We start from the raw sequence: 8,540 nt of genomic DNA, 5'->3' as shown, positions 1-8,540 counted from the left end.
TCCAAACAGTTCATTCAGTATAACTCCATAAGTTTACTGATCAGACTTTTTCCAAACAATCAGGTTAAAATTACAAGATAAAAAATCAATACATACCTCACAGTAACTGCACTTCTAGAGTTACTTTCTGGTGTGGATCTGTTGGTGTTTTTTCAGCTGATGTGGAGCTTTAAAAGTCTTCTCACACAGGTCACATTTATAAGGTCTCTCCTCAGTGTGGCTAAACATGTGTATTTTTAACTGTGCATCTGTTGCAAACAGTTTCCCACACTGATCACAGCAGGAAACATCATTTCCAGTGTGAATCCGCAGGTGACTATTTCGGTACTGTTTGTCGCTTAAACTTTTTCCACAAAAGTGGCAGCTGTACGCCTTAATTCCAGAGTGGGTAACTAGATGCCTCTGTAAGCTGCTATTTTGAGCAAAAGCTTTACCACACAACTCACAGCTGTGTGCTTCAACTCTACAGTGCATGATATGGTGTAATTTTAAGCCGTTACAATGGGTAAAAGACTTTGCACACAAGTGACAGTTTTACGCTTTAAATCCACTGTGGATGAGTTGGTGTCTTTTTAAGTGTCCAGCCTGGGCAAAAGACTTTCCACACAAGTCACAGCTGTAAGGTTTAACTCCACTGTGGATGAGTTGGTGTGTTTTTAAGGTTTTAGCCAGGGTAAAAGACTTTCCACACAAGTCACAGCTGTACGCTTTAACTCCACTGTGGAAGAGTTTGTGTCTTTTTAAGTCTTCAGCCTGGGTAAAAGACTTTACACACAACTCACAGCTGTAAGGTTTAAATCCGCTGTGGAAGAGTTGGTGTCTTTTTAAGTGTCCAGCCTGGGTAAAAGACTTTCCACACAAGTGACAGTTGTACGCTTTAAATCCACTGTGGAAGAGTTGGTGTCTTTTTAAGTCTCCAGCCTGGGTAAAAGACTTTCCACACAACTCACAGCTGTAAGGTTTAACTCCACTGTGGATGAGTTGGTGTCTTTTTAAGGTTTTAGCCAGGGTAAAAGACTTTCCACACAAGTCACAGCTGTAAGGTTTAACTCCACTGTGGAAGAGTTGGTGTCTTTTTAAGTCTCCAGCCTGGGTAAAAGACTTTCCACACAAGTCACAGCTGTAAGGTTTAAATCCACTGTGGATGAGTTGGTGTGTTTTTAAGCTTCCAGCCTGGGTAAAACACTTTCCACACAAGTCACAGCTGTAAGGTTTAACTCCACTGTGGATGAGTTGGTGTTTTTTTAAACTTCCAGCCTGGGTAAAAGACTTTCCACACAAGTGACAGTTGTACGCTTTAACTCCACTGTGGAAGAGTTGGTGTTTTTTTAAGCTTCCAGCCTGGGTAAAAGACTTTCCACACAAGTCACAGCTCTAAGGTTTAACTCCACTGTGGATGAGATGGTGTTTTTTTAAGTTTCCAGCCTCGGTAAAAGACTTTCCACACAACTCACAGGTGTAAGGTTTAACTCCACTGTGGATGAGTTGGTGTTTTTTTAAATTTTGAGCCAGGGTAAAAGACTTCCCACACTCATCACAGCTGTAAGGTTTAACTCCACTGTGGATGAGTTGGTGTCTTTTTAAGTGTCCAGTCCAGGTAAAATTCTTCCCACACTCATCACAGCTGTATGTTTTCTCTCCCTTTCTTCTGTGAGGTTTGTCGGCCTCCTGAGAGCGCTGACTTCTCGCTCCATGTTGGTCCTGCAGTGACAGAGATACAAACAGAGGCAGTAAGTGAAATGCAGTCGTGGAACAAACTGAAACTCCCTCCATTGGTGGAATCAAACATGTCAACAAACACATTGTTGGTGTGTTACCACTACCTTCTGGTGACAGTATCACATTACAATGATGTGCTACAATGAGAGGTGTAATGAAAAATACATATTGAAGAAACCTTGATAAGTGGAGAAAATCTTTTACTCATAAAAAAATGTTCAACTGATGATATTGTTGTTTCAATGTGTGTAGAGAAAATATGATCTTTGTATTTTCTTGTAACATCTGAGTTTTTTGGTTGTGAATGTAGATTCTGTATATATGGAGGAGCCCAGGATGGAAAAGATAAAGCTGCTGTTAAAATGTTTATAAAAAACCAACCAGCTGTGCACACAGTTTCAGTATCAGTGTAACTGTGATATTTTTCTCACCTTTTGTGTTGAAGTCATTGTTTCCTCTGTAGTGGCTGAGCTGAGTCCAAATGGCTGAAATTGTTCTCTCTGACTCTTCTCTTCCTGTTACTCAGCTGACACACACACACACACACACACACACACACACACACACACACACACATATATATACCTGACGAGGAATACGTCAGGTTACAGCTGCAGTCAAAGCGAGATGGAAATAATTTAAAAAGCAAGCGAGCGCTCAGCTTCTCCCAGCATGCTGAGCTAATGATTAGTTGGTGTTTTTCTGCAAACAGTCTCTCACTATGTCAAAGTGTTCACAATAAACTGTGAACACACTTCGCCGATTTCACGGATTTTTGATGGTAGCGACCTTTTGGAGACTTTTACTTCCAGGTGAAGAATCAGACGTCTTTATTTGCGCTGGAAGAAAATAAAATACAGATGCATCTAGAGATTATCCTATGAAGTCCTATTCTAAAGGCTGATTGCCCTCCCCCACGCTTGTACCTGTGGCTTCCTGTCCTGGGGGTTGGCTCTTCTCCTGCCCTGCACCCTTTGTTCATATTCAAAGACTACTTTTCTGTATGTATTCTTACCCCCTAGCAACCGCCAGATTATAATGTTGCAGACAATCACAAACTCTACAGTCTGTCTAACTCCAATTAATACCAAGCAATCTATTATTCTCAACAGAGCCAAACTCAACATAAACTGAACCCACATTAAAGTTAGCTCGGTGCTTACCTTTAGATGAGCCCACAAACTGAGAGAAACTCCGTGATGAAGCTGAAAGTCTTTCCAAACAGATCAGGGAGCAGAGACCCACGTGGTTCACGCTGATCTCAGCTACAATCCAGGAGACAAGGGTGTGCAGATCGATGCAGATATCGATCCAAACGTTGGTAGTGGTATATGTTCCTGTAAGTTCACTACTTTACTCCCGTTTCATGAAAAAGCAGCTCTCTCTGCTCGGTTCCTCTCCTACACACACACTTCCTCCGCCCCCTTTTCCTGGCTCTGTGGTGATTTGTTGCTGTGCGGTCACGTGACTCAGCTGCACAACGTAATCACGTGGGGTGTAATTTCGAAATTAGCGCCTATCGTCTTTTCCTAAACTCTTTTCCTTGGCCTCGATGAAAACGTCATCGTGGGAAGGAGATTTGCGAAGGACTCAGGGAAAGAGAGGAGCGGTGCTGAGAATTGGAACAGCCTTAGGCTGTATCCCAATTCAGGTTCTGCAGCCTCAAAGTACGCAGCCTTAACGGTCCACAAGGGCAGCGTACTCAAAGACCACTAAGACCGGAAGTGCGGGGCTTGTAGGCTTGTGAAATGGGACGGTCTGGCCTCCGTCGCGCTGCCCAGGTTGCCTAGCAACCATGATGCCAACCACTGCGAGAAACGTTTCATACAGCTTTGTTTGACAGAAACAAAGCTGTAAAGTCAGATACACTGCATGATTTTCTCATCATCGTATAATATTCTTGTAAAGCTAAAAACAAAACAAAAAGAAGGTGGAGTGGAATATTTAAGTTTAAAATAATTTCTTCAAGGAACAAATGGTTACTGAATGAAAAAGACACGATTGGGAACGCCTTCCTGAAACACGCTTTTAATCTGATGAGTGGAGATAAGTTATTGCGTAAAGGCAATAGCAAAATTTAAGATCTACCTGGAAAAGTGTTCATTTTTCATGAGAAAGCTCTTCTGGCTCAGTTCCAGGATGAGAGACGTGTTCACACTCGCTCTGTGTTGTTGAACAGTTTAAGTGAACTTTCTGTGAGTCTGCATTTCTGCTGAAGTTGCCTAAGAGAAATTTTGTAATAAACTGTCTCCCCAAAAAAATCTATACATTCTCTGATATTTGGAAATATGTGAAATATATATATATAAAATAGACTGTGAATAATATGTTTACTGTAATGTAACATAAAAAAGTCAAATTGTTAATATAGAACAACAAACTGTCAAAAATACACAGATCTGTAGTGTATCGTAAAACTGTTGAAGTCTACTTTACTGCTCCAAATTCAATGAAAGCAGTGAAAATGAAACAAAAAGAGGTGCATATTCTGTCATTTTCCACAGACTTGTTGGTTAATCAACAGAGTTGTAAAATAACAAAAAGTTGTTTTTTTTGTTTTCTTTTCTTTTTTTTTTACCAAAAACAACATAAAATAAACGTATGAAATTTCTGAGCAATATTATATTAGAACTGAAAACTGATGCAATTAAACATCGATCAGCACATCACATGATCTGGCTGTGTCGAGCGGTCAGTATGGAGCGTCTGTATGGGCTCAAAATGTGGTCATAAATATTTTGTACTTGTAAATCAGTTTTGTACTTGTAAATCAGGATTTGTATGTGTAAAAAGAATTTGTGTGTGTGTAAAAAAGATTTGTATGTGTAAAAAGAATTTGTGTGTGCGTAAAAAAGATTTGTATGTGTAAAAAAGATTTGTGTGTGTGTAAAAAAGATTTGTATGTGTAAAAAAGATTTGTGTGTGTGTAAAAAAGATTTGTGTGTGCGTAAAAAAGATTTGTGTGTGGACTTAGCCAAAAAAACCCTGCAAGTTACAAGTACGCATTTTGACCCTATTTTTCTTCCTTTCATCTGATTGGTCAATGTCATGTCAATCACAAATGTAACAATCCAATCAGAGAACAGATGGGTTTGCCTGTCGGAGGGGCGCTTTTTTTGAACGTTCTAACTCCATCTGAACATTAAGCTTTGATTACATTCTGTTTTGGACATGGACAGCTGGAGACAGCTCAGCTGAATAGTTTATTCTTGGTAACTCTAAGCTCACTGGCTGAGGTTGTATAGTTGGTGCAACCTCTGGTGTAATGTCAGGATGAGTCAGGGTCACATCAAACTCTTAGACATTGCTGACTGCATGTCACCTGCAGTGATGATGACTCGAGTGGGTTCACACATGCAGTATAATTAATGTTTTACAAGGTGGGAAGAGGAGGAGGGGTGGAGGACGTTTCCACGCTTTAACATCCTGTAAACTCAATCAGTTTCTTCTTCATCTCATCAAACTCTTTAACCACCTTCTGACATTGATCAGCTGACTGGATGATGGCGTTTCCTAACTTCTCATCCTGTTCAGGAGTCGGAGTAAGTCTAATGATACTGCCGATGAGCATTACTAGCTCACCCATCACGTCCAGCACTGACATAGATTTAATCACAACTCCTTTACTCTTCTCCTTCAGTTCAGACAGTTTTTTGAGGATCCTCTGAAACTCATCCACATTAGTCAGAGTGTTTTCAGCTTGAGTTTTAGCTGATATTTCCTCCAACTTTTCAGATGCCATATTTATTTCTTCCAGGTTCTGACGGTGTGTTCACACCGAACGCGATAGACGCGAGCGAAAACGCCCCAAACGGCCCTAATTTGACGCGTGCACATTCGCACCTCAACGCGTGTCCAAGAAAAATCCATCGTGCCTCAAAATTGCATATTTTGACGCGTGTGAACCGGAAATGTGGGAGGAAGTTGTGCGAGACGGTATCTTCGCAAGATGGCAGCTGTCGAGCTAGCGCTTGAAGAGAGAGTCTCCCTCCTCTATTTACTGTGGAGAGCAGAGCAGCGGCGTAAAAGACGTCCTCGCCATACCTGGGTCCATCAGGTCCTCCAGATGCGTGAGCAGTTTGGTGAGTTTCACCATTTGCTCCAGGAGCTGCGCCTGGATGACGGCCGATTCCAGCGATACCACCGTCTTTCACTCGGCCAGTTTGAGGACCTGCTTTCCCGCGTCGGTCCAAGCATCGCCCGCCTAGACACCAACTACAGGCGCTCAATCCCACCTGCACCTGTCCATCTGCCTGAGGTTAGTAAAAGCAGGGCTCGCAAAATCGATAGCCCGACGTCCCGGGGCTAGCGATTTTTCCAGTCAGGCTACCAAAATCTATCTCAGCCCTGCCCGTTGGGCTATCATAGGAAAAATATATGTCAATGCTTTTGCATTCTTTCGCAAATGTAGCTGAGTAATTATGTCATTGGCATCGATGAGCCTCTGTCAGTATGTGACATATTGAAATCGCGTTTGAATTTGCGCTTGTTTTTTGCTTTCACTTTCACTTTGCGATCGCGCGAACGGTGTGTAGAGAGCGGCAGCACTGATTGGTGAGTGACGATTAATTGCGCACCAATTCCTCTGGCATCATCTTATCACTCATTAGCTTACTATTCAAACGTGACAAGTGAAATCTCCCACAGCAAGCTTAAACATGTGAGAGGTTGATTGCGCAGAGAATCGCTGACCGTTTTGTAAGTACGTGTGTAAAAGCAGCAGGATTTACGCCGGTATTTTAGTTCTGCTGAGCCAAATAAGACAGGTCAGGGTGAAGAAGGGGCAGCCAATGAAAAGCCGACCACAAAACGGAAAAGTTATGACAAATCAGACTATGAGGCAAAAGGAAAGCTCAGCTTTTTTGGTTTCATGGACAAAAGAATTTCTGTGGCTGGAATATGACGAGCTAAATAACATGATGTTCTGCCAGGTGTGTCGTGAGTTTCCCTCGATATCTAAGTCGCCAAGCGCCTTTGTTACTGGGACCAGTAATTTTAAGAAAGACCCCATCAGAACCCATGAGAAATGCAAGAAATGCATTATTGCCCAGTCTGCAATATCTTTCCCAGAACAAACAGCAATTGCAAAAAAACATACTAAAAATAAACCAAGCACAAGAAGTCCTGAAAAATCTTTCAAAAGTGTACTATGTTGCAAAGAGTGAACTACCATTGTCAAAATTTAGCAGTCTTTGCAAACTTCAAAAAGCAAATGTCCTAGATCTTGGTTCCACTTAGGGCTGGGCTATATCATACCGTTCACGGTAATACCGGTGTAATTTTGGGCAATGATAGGAAAATGAAATATCGCGATAGAATATGGGTAAAATGCGCGTGCGCAGTGCCTATGTTTACATATGCACATGGCGGCGACGCAGAATGAGAAAAGCGAAAGTGGATCGTTAAATGAAACGGATGAACCAGAATTGGTTTGTAAAAATGCTGCAACTTCAGTGGTGTGGAACTGGTTTAGCTTTCATCCGTCAGATACACAACAAAGCACTATTTTTGGTAGCACATGCTAGCGGGCCATCGTTATTACCGTGTTGTTTGGAAAATACGGCACACTTAAAATCAATCCTTTGATTTTTTCTGAAAATCAACAGTGTCCCTTATAATCCCGTGTGCCTTATGTATGAATTCTGGTTGTGTTTACTGACCTCGAAACGATTTTATGTGGTACACGGCGCTCGAAAATCTGTCAAATGTTTTAGTACAACTTTGCTAAGCTACGAAGCCACACCGCTTGGTGGATTGTCGGAGCATTACGGCTATCGTAGGCAGAAGCCTCGCGGAGTGATACGTACTGTGCTTCAACATAATATTACCATATTGTGTGTGTATAACCTCTTTTTAAGTTTTGTGGATATTATACATGGTTTTGCTGAGGATATGTCGGCCAATTTCCACTGGAAATGCCTTTTGGTTAAACTGTCAGCAAGGAATTTGCACTGTTACATTTTTATATAACTTTAATGCACATAAAAAACAGCTGCTTGTTTAAGTGAAAATACATTGATGGTGTTTTTTGCACTAATAAAGTTGTGGAGTTGTAAAGTATTTTGTCTAGTGTCAATTATATCGTCAGTTATATCGTTATCGCAAATTTTCAAATGTATATCGCGATAAATATTTTTGGTCATATCGCCCTGCTCTAGTTCCACTTACCTCTTACCCTTGACTTCAGTGGAAATTTCAGATTCAGGATCTGACACAGACTGATTTATGTTCTACACAGTTCTTACAAGTTCATAGAAATTTCTGTTCAATTAGAAACAAGTATTTGAGTTGATGACTGTGATAGCAAAGTAAATAAGTAAGTAAGATAGCAAACTGTGGTATGGAGACGACTGTTTATAATATTTCTAGTGATACTCGAAAGGTCTCATCAAGTCCCGATTTAATTTGATTTATGCTGTTATCAGTGTTTGCGCTGTTTGGACGAGAAAGGGGCACCTGCTGCAAGGCCTGGGTCGTGTAGCAGCAAACAACTCCTCCAGAGAGGCTGTCCTGGTAAGGGAGAAATTCATGGCCCACTTCTCGGCGGAGGGAGCTGTGTCTTGGCAACCAAAGGAGTAGCCTGTTTGAAGTCTGAGTGACTTCCCCACAACGGCTCTTTTAAGAGCCACCCACAAACCTCTAAAGAGTGTCCCTGCCTTTTTAAATTTTTCTTAATAAATGGAGCTCTACTCCAAAATAAACTAACCTCTCTTTACTCTCTTAAATAACTTGTCTTCACTATGTTCCTATATACAGTGTTTTGCAAAAGTTTGGGCAACCTTATTAATAGTCATTATTTTCCTGTATAAATCGCTGTTACA

The 8,540-nt window shown here is 41.3% G+C and overlaps 1 pseudogene; it reads right to left on the bottom strand.

The window, feature by feature from the left end:
* Positions 1–572: 572 nt before the first annotated feature.
* On the bottom strand, positions 573–2,210 carry LOC134623894 (zinc finger protein 431-like; annotated as a pseudogene).
* Between the last annotated feature and the right edge of the window lie 6,330 nt (positions 2,211–8,540).

The sequence above is a fragment of the Pelmatolapia mariae genome, linkage group LG3_W (genome assembly GCF_036321145.2).
Source record: "Pelmatolapia mariae isolate MD_Pm_ZW linkage group LG3_W, Pm_UMD_F_2, whole genome shotgun sequence".
NCBI classification, from domain to species: Eukaryota; Metazoa; Chordata; class Actinopteri; order Cichliformes; family Cichlidae; genus Pelmatolapia; species Pelmatolapia mariae.
Note: the sequence above shows the minus strand (reverse complement) of the source record. Positions and strands in the feature narration are given on the sequence as shown.